This window comes from Mustelus asterias, chromosome 7, assembly GCF_964213995.1.
Source record: "Mustelus asterias chromosome 7, sMusAst1.hap1.1, whole genome shotgun sequence".
In the NCBI taxonomy this organism is placed as follows: Eukaryota; Metazoa; Chordata; class Chondrichthyes; order Carcharhiniformes; family Triakidae; genus Mustelus; species Mustelus asterias.
Genome location: NC_135807.1, coordinates 87,889,004 through 87,901,914, shown reverse-complemented (window position 1 = coordinate 87,901,914; position 12,911 = coordinate 87,889,004). Strand labels below are relative to the sequence as shown.

The following is a 12,911-nucleotide window of genomic DNA, read 5'->3' as shown; positions in this document are numbered from 1 at the left end:
TAAAACTCTTTCATAGAATCCCTACAGTACAGAAGGAGGCCATTCGGCCCATCGAGTCTGCACCGACCACAATCCCACCCAGGCCCTACCCCCACATATTTACCTGCTAATCCCTCTAACCTACACATCTAGGACTCTAAGGGGCAATTTTTAACCTAGCCAATCAACCTAACCCGCACATCTTTGGACTGTGGGAGGAAACCGGAGCACCCGGAGGAAACCCACTCAGACACGAGGAGAATGTGCAAACTCCACACAGACAGTGACCCAAGCCGGGAATCGAACCCAGGTCCCTGGAGCTGTAAAGCAGCAGTGCTACCCACTGTGCTACCGTGCCGCCCCTTTGTTGCATGTTCAAAAGGGGTGCAACAACATCACGGAATACTGTGGTGGGCAATATCAAATATAACTTTTCCTGATTATAATAATTGTAAATCACAACAATCTCTCTGATAACATTTACTGAATTTGGAAATATTAGGTACAGCTGGCTCAAGAATGATTTCCTTTTTATAAATCTCGTGTTGTGGCTTAATATTGACCACATTGTGTTACACTACAGCACAAATGGAGTTTCCAGGGCGGAGGCAGGATGGGAGGAATTATTTTTAGACTTGAAGCCATTTGAGAACAGTATCTGCACGGTGGCACAGTTGTTAGCACTGCTGCTTCACAGCGCTAGGGACCCGGGTTCAATTCCCGGCTTGGGTCACTGTCTGTGTGGAGTTTGCACGTTCTCCCCATGTCTGCGTGAGTTTCCTCTGGGTGCTCCAGTTTCCTCCTAAAGAAGTGCAGATTAGGTTGATTGGCCATGCTAAATTGCTCCTTAATGGCAAGGATATTAGCAGGGTAAATACATGTGGTTGTGGGGATAGGGCCCGGGTGGGATTGTTACAGGTGCAGGCTCGATGGGCCAAATGGCCTCCTTCCACTCTATGTATGGATAGTATCTGGAAGCGAAACACAGGAGCTGTAACTTTGATCTTGCAGATTTCCAGCTACAATGATGAGGTAATTGATTTAAGTCTGGTGGAAAGGATTTAACATATACTGAGGGGCTTTGTTCATAAGTGAAAGGACATTCTGTAGGGAGATGCAGTGGGGAGTAGTGATAATTGGACCAATGGTAAGGTCTGCAGGAGCAGCACTCAGAAGAATGTAGTACGGGTGTTTGAGACTTTGAAAATAGGAGTACCGCCCCAAAATGAAATGGGAGGGCATGTGATAAACGTGGAGGATTCTGCTGGAATTTGGGAGGAATGGAATGACGGTCAGTGGTTATAATCTTGAAAAAGGGATCAGTAAGTGTGGGAACATTGGAATAGTTACAGTGGGGTGTGGGAAGATTCACCATTTGTGCATAATGTGTGTCAGTGATGGAATAAAGGCTCCTGCTTGTGGTAATGCAGAGATAATGATGCTGGGTGTGATATTTGGACTTTGGAGTACATCTCTATCCTTGTGTTAGAGATGATAAGGTTGGCGTGGGGAGATTTTGAGCTTGGGTAATGGAATGTACCAGTGGGATGTTTGTAATAATTACAGACAAATTGGCATGTTTGGGGTTTTGGTAGCATTTGGACATAGCACGCTAGGTATGTGTATTACAGGAGGCATTTAAACATCAAGGGGGTGATTCTCCTAGCCTGTTGTGCTGCTCTAGTCGCGCAATGGGCCGGGAGACATCAGTGGTGGACGTTTAGTGGGCTCCACGCTGGGCCCCAATGGCCTCCGCATGTCTCCGGGCCCAGATTTCCAGAGACGTCAGCTTCATGCTGGAAATCGGCACGGAGTTGATTTCCATATTTAAATTTGCATTTTAATGTCATTAGCGGACCCAGAGACTTCAGTCCCAGGCCCGTGAGCCTCTCCCCCCACTCAGCGCTATGCGACTGGCCTCTCCAGCAGGAATAGGCCCCACCCCTGGATTTTCAGCATGAATCTCCCTGGGGCAGTCAGTAGTGCTCAGAGTGTGGGAGATTCATTTTGGAACTCCCACTGAAAAAACTAACACGATTTACTCCAGTTTTTACTCAAATTCAGCACTTAGAATTTTTTGGGGAGAATCCCAGCCCAGATATTGTTGTTTAGGTCTGACGGGGTTTTTTTTTGTCCCATAAGGAAAGCTCAGTGAAGAATTCATCTGGGATTCAGCCTCTGCCGCATTCAAAAACAGTTTCCACAACGAACAGAACGTCATGAAAGTGAAATTGATATTTTTTGTAAAGCTGCTTTTGTCAGGTGATTTAATCGGGTTCAGTGCATGCTGGGGGTTGCATCACTGCTCCTCGTTCTACAGTTTGCTGCCATTCTTTGAATGCAAATTTGAGGCAAAGTGCAAGCAATTTGCAAAGTAAAAAATCAAAGGAATGACAAACTGACACGCTGTTTTCTAATGCAGCAAAGTCCCACCCACTGGCAGGGGTTACATTCTCGGAAAAACCTCTCAAACAGCAATTATGTAAACTGCAAGCATATTTTATGGGAGTAAATTAGATAAATTCCAACCATTGAAATGGATAGAGAGTAAAAGACAAAAAAATGTTTTTTTAAATAAATATAAAGATATTCTCCTGTTTATCAAAATAAGAAGTATATATGAGTCACACTTGCCCTTATTATGAGGTTGTCCAGCAGAATGTGATGGAATTGGAAGTGACGTTGGTGGAGTTAGATTGAAGACACATAATGTACATAATTGTAGATTCATTAACACTGTATTCTTTGGTCAATATAGCAGCACTAGTGCTATATTTCAGCCGAACCAATATTGTCATTTTTTACAAAGTGTCATCACTTTGAGGACTGCTTGGTTCAAATTCACTCATTCGTTTCAATAACGGTGATTTAAGGGCTAATCAGATACTGTGCCGTGTTGGAGGTATAAATAAAATCAGGACAACTATGAATAACCACGAGCAATACCCTCCCCACCCCATGACTGCCACCTCCACCCCACGACTGCCACCTCCGCCCCCAACTATCCCGCAAACCTTAACTACACCGTGCACCCCCCACTGACTACCTAACCCCACCACCCCACTGACCAACTGAACCCCCATTGACCAACCAATCCCCGATTGACCACCTGAACCCCACCTGACACCCCTCACTAACCATTCCCCCAACTGACCATCACCCTCGCACTGACATCCATCCCACTGACCACCAAACCCCCACCCTCCCTTGCCACTGACCATCCCTCACTGATCACCACCCACCCTCAACCCACTTGCCCTCTTACCATACACTTACCTTCTTCCTGGATCCTCAAAGTGGCTGGACCTTTAAACCTATAGCTAGTGCTGTAAAAAGATGGGAAGGGGGGGTCATGTCTTCCTTACCTCCGACTTAGCTACCATCGACACAAAGCCTCGGAATCCCACAACACCTTTCTCACCCAGCCCGAGTTGGATGGTTGGGCAGGATGGAGGGTGGCATGGTGGCACAATGGTTAGCAGTGCTGCCTCACAGCGCCAGGGAGCCGGGTTCGATTCCCAGCTTGGGTCACTGTCTGTGCAGAATCTACACTTTCTCCCATGTCTGCGTGGGTTTCCTCCAGGTGCTCCGGTTTCCTCCCACTATCTGAAAGACATGCTGATTTGGTGCATTGGCCATGCTAAATTCTCCCTCAGTGTTCCCGAATTTATTAGTGTCACAAGTAGGCTTACATTAACACTACAATGAAGTTACAGTGAAAATCCTGGATTTTGGCTGGAGTGTGGCAACTTGGGGATTTTCACTGTAACTTCATTGTAGTGTTAATGTAAGCCTACTTGTGACACTAATAAATTTTAAAAGGTGTGGCTGCATTTCAGGGTAATTAAATAGGAGAAGAGTGGCATCCGACTGTGATTGCTATTCCGTGGAAGTTATGATCGATTCATGTAAGAAACCTACATTATATGACTATTATTGCTGCGGTAAATCTTAAAAGAGTTTTTGATATTCCTCCCAGTATGGTTAAATAAAAGATGTTACAGATCAATTGTTGAGAACAATGTGTACCTGGGATTAGTTACAAGGCAGTAATGCTGAGGGGTTTAGAGACTGTCGGGAAATTGAGAGCAATGCCTAAGACAGGATGAGATCAGAGCTCTGCAATCTCCATTACTAAATAAATAAAACATTCAGAATTCAAAAAGAATGCAAGCAAAAGCTTCAACATTATCATTAATACAACTAAGGCAGTGAGCTTCAAAATGATTGCGGAATATTCTGACAAAGGGCACCTGCCCATTCAAAATTAGTTCACTGCAGGGTTGGCGTGATCTGTTACTGTCTGTGAACAGAGTTGTTTATCAGGCAGAATGCTGCATTCCCTCAAGAACAGGCTTCTTCTAATAGGCCCATTTATCCCCCCTTCTTTTTCCGTTGTCATGGCAAATCATATGGTTGAATTCATTGAACTGCTAAAACATTAAAGAGTTTTCCTCTGAGCTGCAGCAAAGTGTATCGATAGCAGCGCAGAGAGAAAAAACATGGATCGGAGCTTTGCACAAGATTTGGTTATAACTTTGAAGGGAGACACAATAGAAGGAAAAGTATAGGGGTGGGAATTTATTTGTGGCATTTAGCTTTGATTCAGTCTGTGTTGGAACCCGCAAACATTGACCCATTTATATTTTATCAATATTCAACTTGTTTGTTTCTCATTAAAATGGTTTAAAATGCAGGAGGAACAAAAAATGAATGTTAATTCCAGGCAAATTGACTGAGTGACAGGAGACCAAGAGCAGGGAGAATGACCGGAATTTTACCACCTCCGGGGCGGGCGAGCCTCACAGAACGGAATTCTCTGTTGGCCTCCGGCAGGAATTTTCGAGCCTCGCCCGAGCGAGGTCATAAAATCCCATCCAGTGGGATTTACTGTGGCTGATAGAATATGACTTGAAGCCTTGCAAGGATCTATGGTGGGGCCTCAACCATTCACCATGTTTATTAGTAACTTGAATGATTAAATGAAAAGCAACACGTCTCTAAGTTTGTTGGTGAAGATGGGCAGCGTGACAAGCAGTGCGAATGGAAGCAAACCGAATGGAAAGATATCAATAGATTAAGTAAATGGGTAAAACTGTGGCAAACAGATTTATTTCACTAAAGGCAAATGTGAAATCACCCGCTTTGGACCCGAGAAGGATGGAACAGTGTATTTTCTAAATGCTGAAAAGCTAGAAGCATGGAGGTCAAAAGAGACTTTGTGGTCCAGGTACATTGGAATAAACATTAGAAAGTCACTGCAATTATGTTTCCAGGATGTGTTAGATGAGTACTTGAAATGCCATAGCACACAAGGCTACGGACCATGTGCTGGAAAAGGGGAATGGAATTGATAGGTGCTTGATGGCTGGCACAGACACGATGGACCGAAGGGCCACTTTCTGTGCTGTTTGACTCTATTCATTGATGTTTTGATTTGCTGCTTTTGAAAATACCTTTTCTTAACAGTAGTGATACCTGAGGCGATACCTTCATATCGATCATTATTTGAAGGCCCACATATACTCCTGGAGCTGCCAGAAGACCTATCTTCCATTCTTCGCATTACAAAGATAGCTGTTGCTGAGCTATGCCACCCTTTCTTGGCTGACCTGTATCACTTCCCTTAGCAGTGAATATTACCACAAGTTACACCTTATACCACCACAACCTTCTAAACCACCGCAGAGCATGTCTGCCAGATCAACCGATTGTTGACTTTAAATGTACTAAGTGACAAGGGCAAAACTTTCCTAAGGAAAGGGCAGTGTAAAACTCTCACTGAAGGGTAGAGCAGAGATCATAATAGATGTTGGCCTGAACTTTCTGGCCATTCACACTGGTGGAATCTTGCGGTCCCGCCCACAACGCAACCCTCGGCACAAGTTTCACGAAGGCAAGGGGTGCATTCAATGGGAAACCCCGCTGACGATGGCGGGACCAGAAGATCCCACCATCATCCAATGGTGGGCCGCCTTGCGCGGAAACTCCCACCCATTATCATTGAGACTCCGAGGCTTCCCCGATTGTCTACTTCAGCAGAAAAGGTTGCCATTTAATTAGTGCTCAGTAGTCTGACCTCAGTATAGAATAAGATAAGTAACTGTCTGTTATCTTGAAGACATTCATGATACCTTTATTATGCGGCAGTCCACAATGCCTGCATTTCGCGAAGCCCTTAACAAGCTGGGGATGTACTCTGCCCTTTTCTATCTCTGTCATGTCCTCTTGACCTAAAATTCCTTTTTACTTTGTTCACTCCTGCTTTTATTACATCCTCCCTCCCTCCTCAATTATACCCTCACCTGACTCAGTCACAATCTACAGAATTCTCTCCTTAAATTTCTCAACCTTACTTTCCTAAGAATCTCCTCAAAACCCATTCATTTAAGACCATAAGAAATAGGAATAAGTGTAGGCCATTCGGCCCCTCGAGCCTGCTCCTCCATTTAATAGGGTCATGGCTGACCCAACATTCCTCATGTCCACTTTCCTGCCCTTTCCCCGTAACCCTAGATTCTGTTACTGATCAGAAATCGACCTGTCTGAGCGTTAAATATACACACGGACTCTGCAAACTTTTAGTGACCCATTTGCTTCGTTCAGTCTGTGGTTGTTTTCCTTACTTCTCTGCAAAGCAGCTTGGGAGATTCTTCTGCATTAAGTGTGCTGGATAAATAATGGTGCATGGCCAAAAATATGGGAAGTGAAGTTACATTGAGTTCCACATACCAACCACTCTCCTTGAAGAAGATTCATCAGACTTCCTTATTGGTTTTATGGGCAGCACAACGGCACAGTGCTGAGCACTGCTGCCTCACAGAGCCAGGGACCCAGGTTCAATTCCGGCCTCGGATGACTGTGTGGAGTTTGCACATTCTCCCTGTGTCTGCATGGGTTTCCTCCGGGTGCTCTGGTTTCCTCCCACAGTCCAAAGATTTGCGGTTTAGGTTGATTGGCCATGCTAAATTGATCCTATCGTCAGGATAAATATGTAGGGTTACGGGAATAGGGCCTGGGTGGGATTGTGGTCGGTGCAGACTGATGGGCCAATTGGCCTATTTCTGCACTGTAGGGATTCTATGATTCTATGAGTGACTATCTTATGGCTCCTCGTTTCCAACTCCCCTACAAGTGGGAACATCTTCTCTACATCGACCATATCGAATGCCTTTTTAATTTTTAAAACTTCTTTGAGGGCACTTGTCAGTTTTCTTTTCTAGAAATATAAGCTCCAGACTGTTCAGAATTTCACGTTATGGTAAGGGGGGGGGGGGATTTTCCAGTTTTGGGGTGAGCGCGGCCAGAAAATCCCACCCCTGGAGTCAGTGCTCTCACGATGCTCATACATAGCGAGTAACAGGATTAGAATAACAGACCTAATATAGTCCAGGAGGAGAGATTTTCCAACCTGCAGTGAGATTATATATTGTCACAGGCATAGCAAGATGGAGTGAGTGGTAAAGTTAGCTGGGAGAAGGTCTGTGACTGAGAATGAATGGGAAAAATAATCAGCAAAATACTTGTAGAGCTCGATACTGCAATATAATGGATTATAAGATGCTTCACACTTCTGAAAAAGTAGAAAATGCTAGAAACACAAAGCAGGTTTGCCAGCATCTGTGGGAAGAATAACGGCACTATGCAGACTGTGTCGATTCCCCTGAGGCAGACTACCTGATATCAGTGAAGAACACTGCACAGCTCATGGGGTTGGAGACCCACAGCACTGCCTGTCTCCACGGAATCATCACATAGTGCCACGAGAAACAGTGCTACCAGAACAATACAGGTGAGCTTCTCCCTCTTGGAACTGAGTCATTTATTATGTCGTCAAATGTGTCAGCAATGACAGGATTAGCTCACTGAGCTGTCTCTGAAAGTGTGGCAGGCTTTGACAGCTCACTGCAATTATTAAGATGAAGCCCAAAACCCAATTACAGCGAGCCTTAGTCTTCCATCTCTCGGTGCGAATTTGTGTGTGCTGCACATTTTAGGCCTGCGAATGGGTGGAGACAATTTCCTGCTTCTGAGGCACCTGTACTAACCATAGGGGAAAATGCTTGCTCTTATGGGAAAGGAGTTGAAAGATTATTAGACAGAAACCCTGCAGCAATGAGAGCCTTCAACTTCACCGACAGTGATATGGAGGCAAACAAGGCAGACAAGCCATTTTGACACACAGGAGAAGAGATGATCTTATTTCATATCACAGGCACAGTAGAAGGAGATGATTGAAGTGTTGAGTACCAACATCACAGTCTCAATATCAGCATATTAATGCTAGAAAAATGTAATGACTTGACCAGAATGGGACCAGAATGGATAAGACAAGTATGACACCCACCTGACTGAATTACTTCCGAATATCACCTTGTCCTTTATTCTCTTAGCACCATCAATGTTTGTGCGGTATGTGTTGCTAGTATAGTCATTGTGAAGCCCCAACGCTCTCTCATGTAGTTGCCAGTTCACTGATGTTAATGCTCCCTTCAGAAACTTTGGGTGCCAATTATCTCAGTTTCTTCCCCAATCACCACAGTAGCAACTGAGACTGAACTTTAGCATAAGGGCAAAATACTGCAGATGCTGGAATCTGAAACAAAAACAGAAAATCCTGGAAAATCTCAGCCGGTCTGACAGCACATGTGGAGAAAGAATAGAGCCAACGTTTCGAGTCAGGATGACCCTTCGTCAGAGCTGCACTGACGAAGGATCATCCTAACTTGAAACGTTAGCCCTATTCTCTCGCCACTGAACTGCATCTCTGCCCCTGCAAAAGCAGTGCATTAGGTCAAAGAGCAAAAGCCCTTAGGGAGAGGATTGGCAAATATTTAAATGTTGGCATGTCCTGGGAAGGAGGCATTCCCAATTATAGATCAAACAGAAGGAGTTTGAAATGAAAACATTGATGGATTGGTAGCAGTAATGGGTTTACATATAAATTACATAATTCTGGCATCTGTGTTTTAGTGAGCATGTGTGCAGATAATACAGCCTATGTTCCACAACCAACAGGTTGGATCAGATCACCGCTCCGTACTCTTGCTACATTTAGATACAATGACTATAAAAACTACTGGATTGTTTTAACAAACAATTGTTCATTAATGCTCTTCATGGAAGGAAGTTAGGGGTGGACAGTAAATGCTGGTCTGTTCGCAACACTCAAACCCCATCAACAATTTTTTTTTAAATAGTTAAGAATGGCATTGGGTAAATAAACAAGGAGGCAGCTCCATAAATATCCCCATCCTCAATTATGGCGGAGCATAGTACGTGAGAGCAAAAGGCAAGGTTCATAACAATCTTCAGCTAAAAGTGCTAATTGGGTGACATACCTCAGCCTCCTGCAGAAGTCCCCATCATCTGAGATTCAGCCAGTTTGATTCACTCCACAGGACATCAAGAAATGGCTGAGTACACTGGATGCAGCAAACACTACGGGCAGGATTTTCCACGCCACCCATGGCGTGCTTCGCGGCTGCAGAAGGGACCCGCCATTGGCCAGTGGTGGGATCTTCTGGTCCCACCACCATCAACAAGGTTTCCCGTTGTGTGCACCCCATGCCGCTGGGAGACCCGTAGGGAGTGGTGGTGGAGGGGGGGAGGGGGCAAAATTCCAATGATGGGAATCAGGATATTGAATTCAATGATCAGCCATGATCAAAATGAATGGCGGAGCAGGCTCGAAGGGCCAAATGGCCTACTGCTGCTTCTAGTTTCTGTCAGCAAAAAATCTTCATTACCTGGAGTAATGCCTAGCACAGGGGAAGGTGGTTGTTGCTGTTGCAGGCCAATCTCATGTCAAGTGGCAAGTGCCATTCTCACCACACAAGTCTCAAGCAACGAACATCTTGCTCAGGACAGAGTTTAACCACTTGATAAGGAACTATTGCAGAATCCACCGGCATCAATATCCTGAGGATCACCATTCACTGGACACTTAACTAGAACATCCACATAAATACTGTGGCTGCGAGTTCAGTTGAGAGACTTGGTATTCTGCGATGAGCAATTTATCTCCTGATTCCCCACAGTCTTTCCAGCGCCGATGAATCGGGAGTGTGACGGAACACTCTCCACTTACTTGAAAAAGGTGCAGCTCCATGAAGCTCGACATTATCCGGTACAAAGCAGCTTGACTGGCATCCCGTCCACTACCTGAAACGTTTCACAGATTCCTGCACTGCGATTGCAACGCCACCATTTACAAGATGCATTCACAGAATTGTTACGGCGCAGAAGGACACCATTTAGCACATCATGTCTGCACCGGCCCTCCTAACAAGCATCGTGAATTTGTGCCATTCCCCTGCCTTTTCCCCCTCCCCCTGCAGCAACCCGCCAAGACTTACAAACCCTTGATCCCTATCACCTAGAGGGACAAGAGCAAGAAATGCAAGGGAGCACCACCACCTGTAGCTCTCCTCCAAGTTCCACCCAGATTTTGGAAATAAGTTGCCATTCCTTTGCTGGATCAAAGTATATCTAACTACATTGTGGGTGTATCTACACAACATAGACTGCAGCAGTTCAGTCCCACCACCACCTTCACAAGGCTAACAAGGGATGGGCAATAAATGCTGATCAAGCCAGAATGGCCATGTCCCATGAATGAATGAAAGGCCATTATCAAATACACAGCACTTTTTGGGAGTGTTTCACCTCATTGCAGCATTCCCAGGAGAGGTTGGCAACTTGGGGAAGATCTTCAGAGAATATGGGTGGGAGTTTACAGCCTCACTCATCTCGAAACCATAAAATCTCACTCGAGGTCAACAGACCCCTCCATGTTCCACTCTCGCCTGCTCCGATTCCCACGGCAGTCGGGATGGTAAAATTTCGGCCGACATGTATTAATGAGATCGTTGGAGCAAAGTGAATTTCCTGAGAGGCAACTGAGATTGCTTCAATATGGATCTTGATCACCAGCATGGTGTTCCACAGCTCTGACTGCTATCGTTGAGTCTGCCTTCACTAGCCCAGAGGAGAATATATCCAGCACCTGTCAACTACCTGGCAGGCCATCACAGGATTTAGTCCGCTTTCAGGAATCCAGGCCCAGTGAGCCTTTCTGCGAGGTCCCAGATGCCTGAACATGTCGGTTTTTGGCAGCAGGACCAAATTGTCACAGTATCTGATCTGGAAATGCAGCCAGAATTAGTTCTTTTGAAGACCACAAACACCTTAATCCCACAGGCTTATTAGAAGCAACTGCGACATTTCTGTATGTTCAGAAGATGAGGAGAATTCTTGAGAAGATGTGCAAAATTTTAGAATGTGATTCCATTGTTGCGGAGAGGTGTTGGTGGACAGCCCTTTCTGCCCCAAACCCTCTCCGAGTTAAAATCAACACTCATTCCTTAAGAATTAATTAGGAAAGAAATTGAAGGGAAAATGTGTATTAGAGCAGGTCAAACCCATGGGATCAAGGCTCCTCCTCATACCGAGGATACACACCAACAGGGGCTGGGATGCAATGTACTGTGCAAATTCTAAGGTCTTTGTGGATCATTATTACACCACATAAATGACCAGAGCTGATGGAAGAGCTTTAAGTTACTAACGCTAAAACCAGAACTCTATAGGTGGGATTTTCTGGCTGCACCCCCCTCCCCCCACACCACGATTCCCGTAGAGGGCAGGACGGGAGAATTCCCCCATATATTTCTACCACAAAGTGGGGTTTTATGGCCTCGCTCGTCCTGAATCCGTAAAATCCCGCCCGAGGTCAACGGACCTTTCCATGTTCCGCCCCTCGCCTACTCCGATTCCCATGGCAGGCAGGACGGTAAAATTCCGGCTTATATATACTCTTTAATTTTAAGTTTTGTATCTTTAAAAATTGCCTTAGGAAGTATCAATGCTTCGCACGTGGAATTCTCAGTAAGGCAGTGCGGACACTCGGAACAGGGCAGCATGGTGGCACACTGCTGCCTCACAGTGCCAGGGACCCAGGTTCAATTCCGGACTCGGGGCACTGTCTGTATGGAGTTTGCACATTCTGCCCTTGTCTACGTGGGTTTTCCCCGGGTGCTCCAGTCTCCTCCCACAGTCCAAAGATGTGCAGGTTAGGTTGATTGGCCATGCTAAAATTGACCCTAGTGTCGGGGGATTAGCAGGGTAAATACGTGGGGATATGGGAATAGGGTCTGGGTGGGATTGTGGTCGGTGCAGACTCGATGGGCTGAATGGCCTCAATCTGCACTGTCGGGATTCTATGAATTTATCCCATTAAATGCAGGAATTTAAATGCTGAATTGAAAATATATTTTTCTGTGTGGATAACCACACAGAAATGTTTGAATTGGAGCTGCCTCCATCTGTACTCTACTCTGATGCCATCGAATGCATCATGAATAAAAACATTTCAGCAAAATATTCTGCTTTGAGAGTCTGCTTTTCATATTTGTTTTTAATAATCACTCAATGTTAAAGATGCATCTGATGCGGTCAATTACCATCTCCTTCAGTCATGGGAAGCCAGGATGCTGTGGCTCAGTGATTCTTGCACAGTCATTGTCAATGCTATGGTATAATCATGTGAGTCATCATTCAAACAAAATGCACTTTGCTGAATCTATTCGTTTCAAAACTCAGCCACTACTTTTTTTTCCCCGAAAAATATCTTGATTGCAACAGTCTACGTAGCGTGAAGTTTAATATATTCGTTCCATGCCTCATGTAGAATTATACTGATGCAAACAAGAGTATGCATTGTAACATCTGTTCTTTGATCACCAACAAGGGAAATCATTCTCATTGGTGCTGTTTGTACCAGGATATAATGTTAACCCAAACTGAGCTCAGTGAAGCAGTACGGATTGCAGTTTTGTTTTAATCTGTTTGCATTGGCTGTGCATTTCACTGGAAAAAGCCAGATTTTATTGTTTAGCAGATATGAATCTAAATGATAGTCGAGTATTAAG

At 44.9% G+C, this 12,911-nt stretch overlaps 1 protein-coding gene across 9 annotated transcripts in view; it reads left to right on the top strand.

Moving 5' to 3' along the window:
* sybu (syntabulin (syntaxin-interacting)) overlaps positions 1 to 12,911 on the top strand; it is a 129,706-nt gene that overhangs the window by 67,134 nt on the left and 49,661 nt on the right. The gene's annotated exons all lie outside the window — the stretch shown is intronic.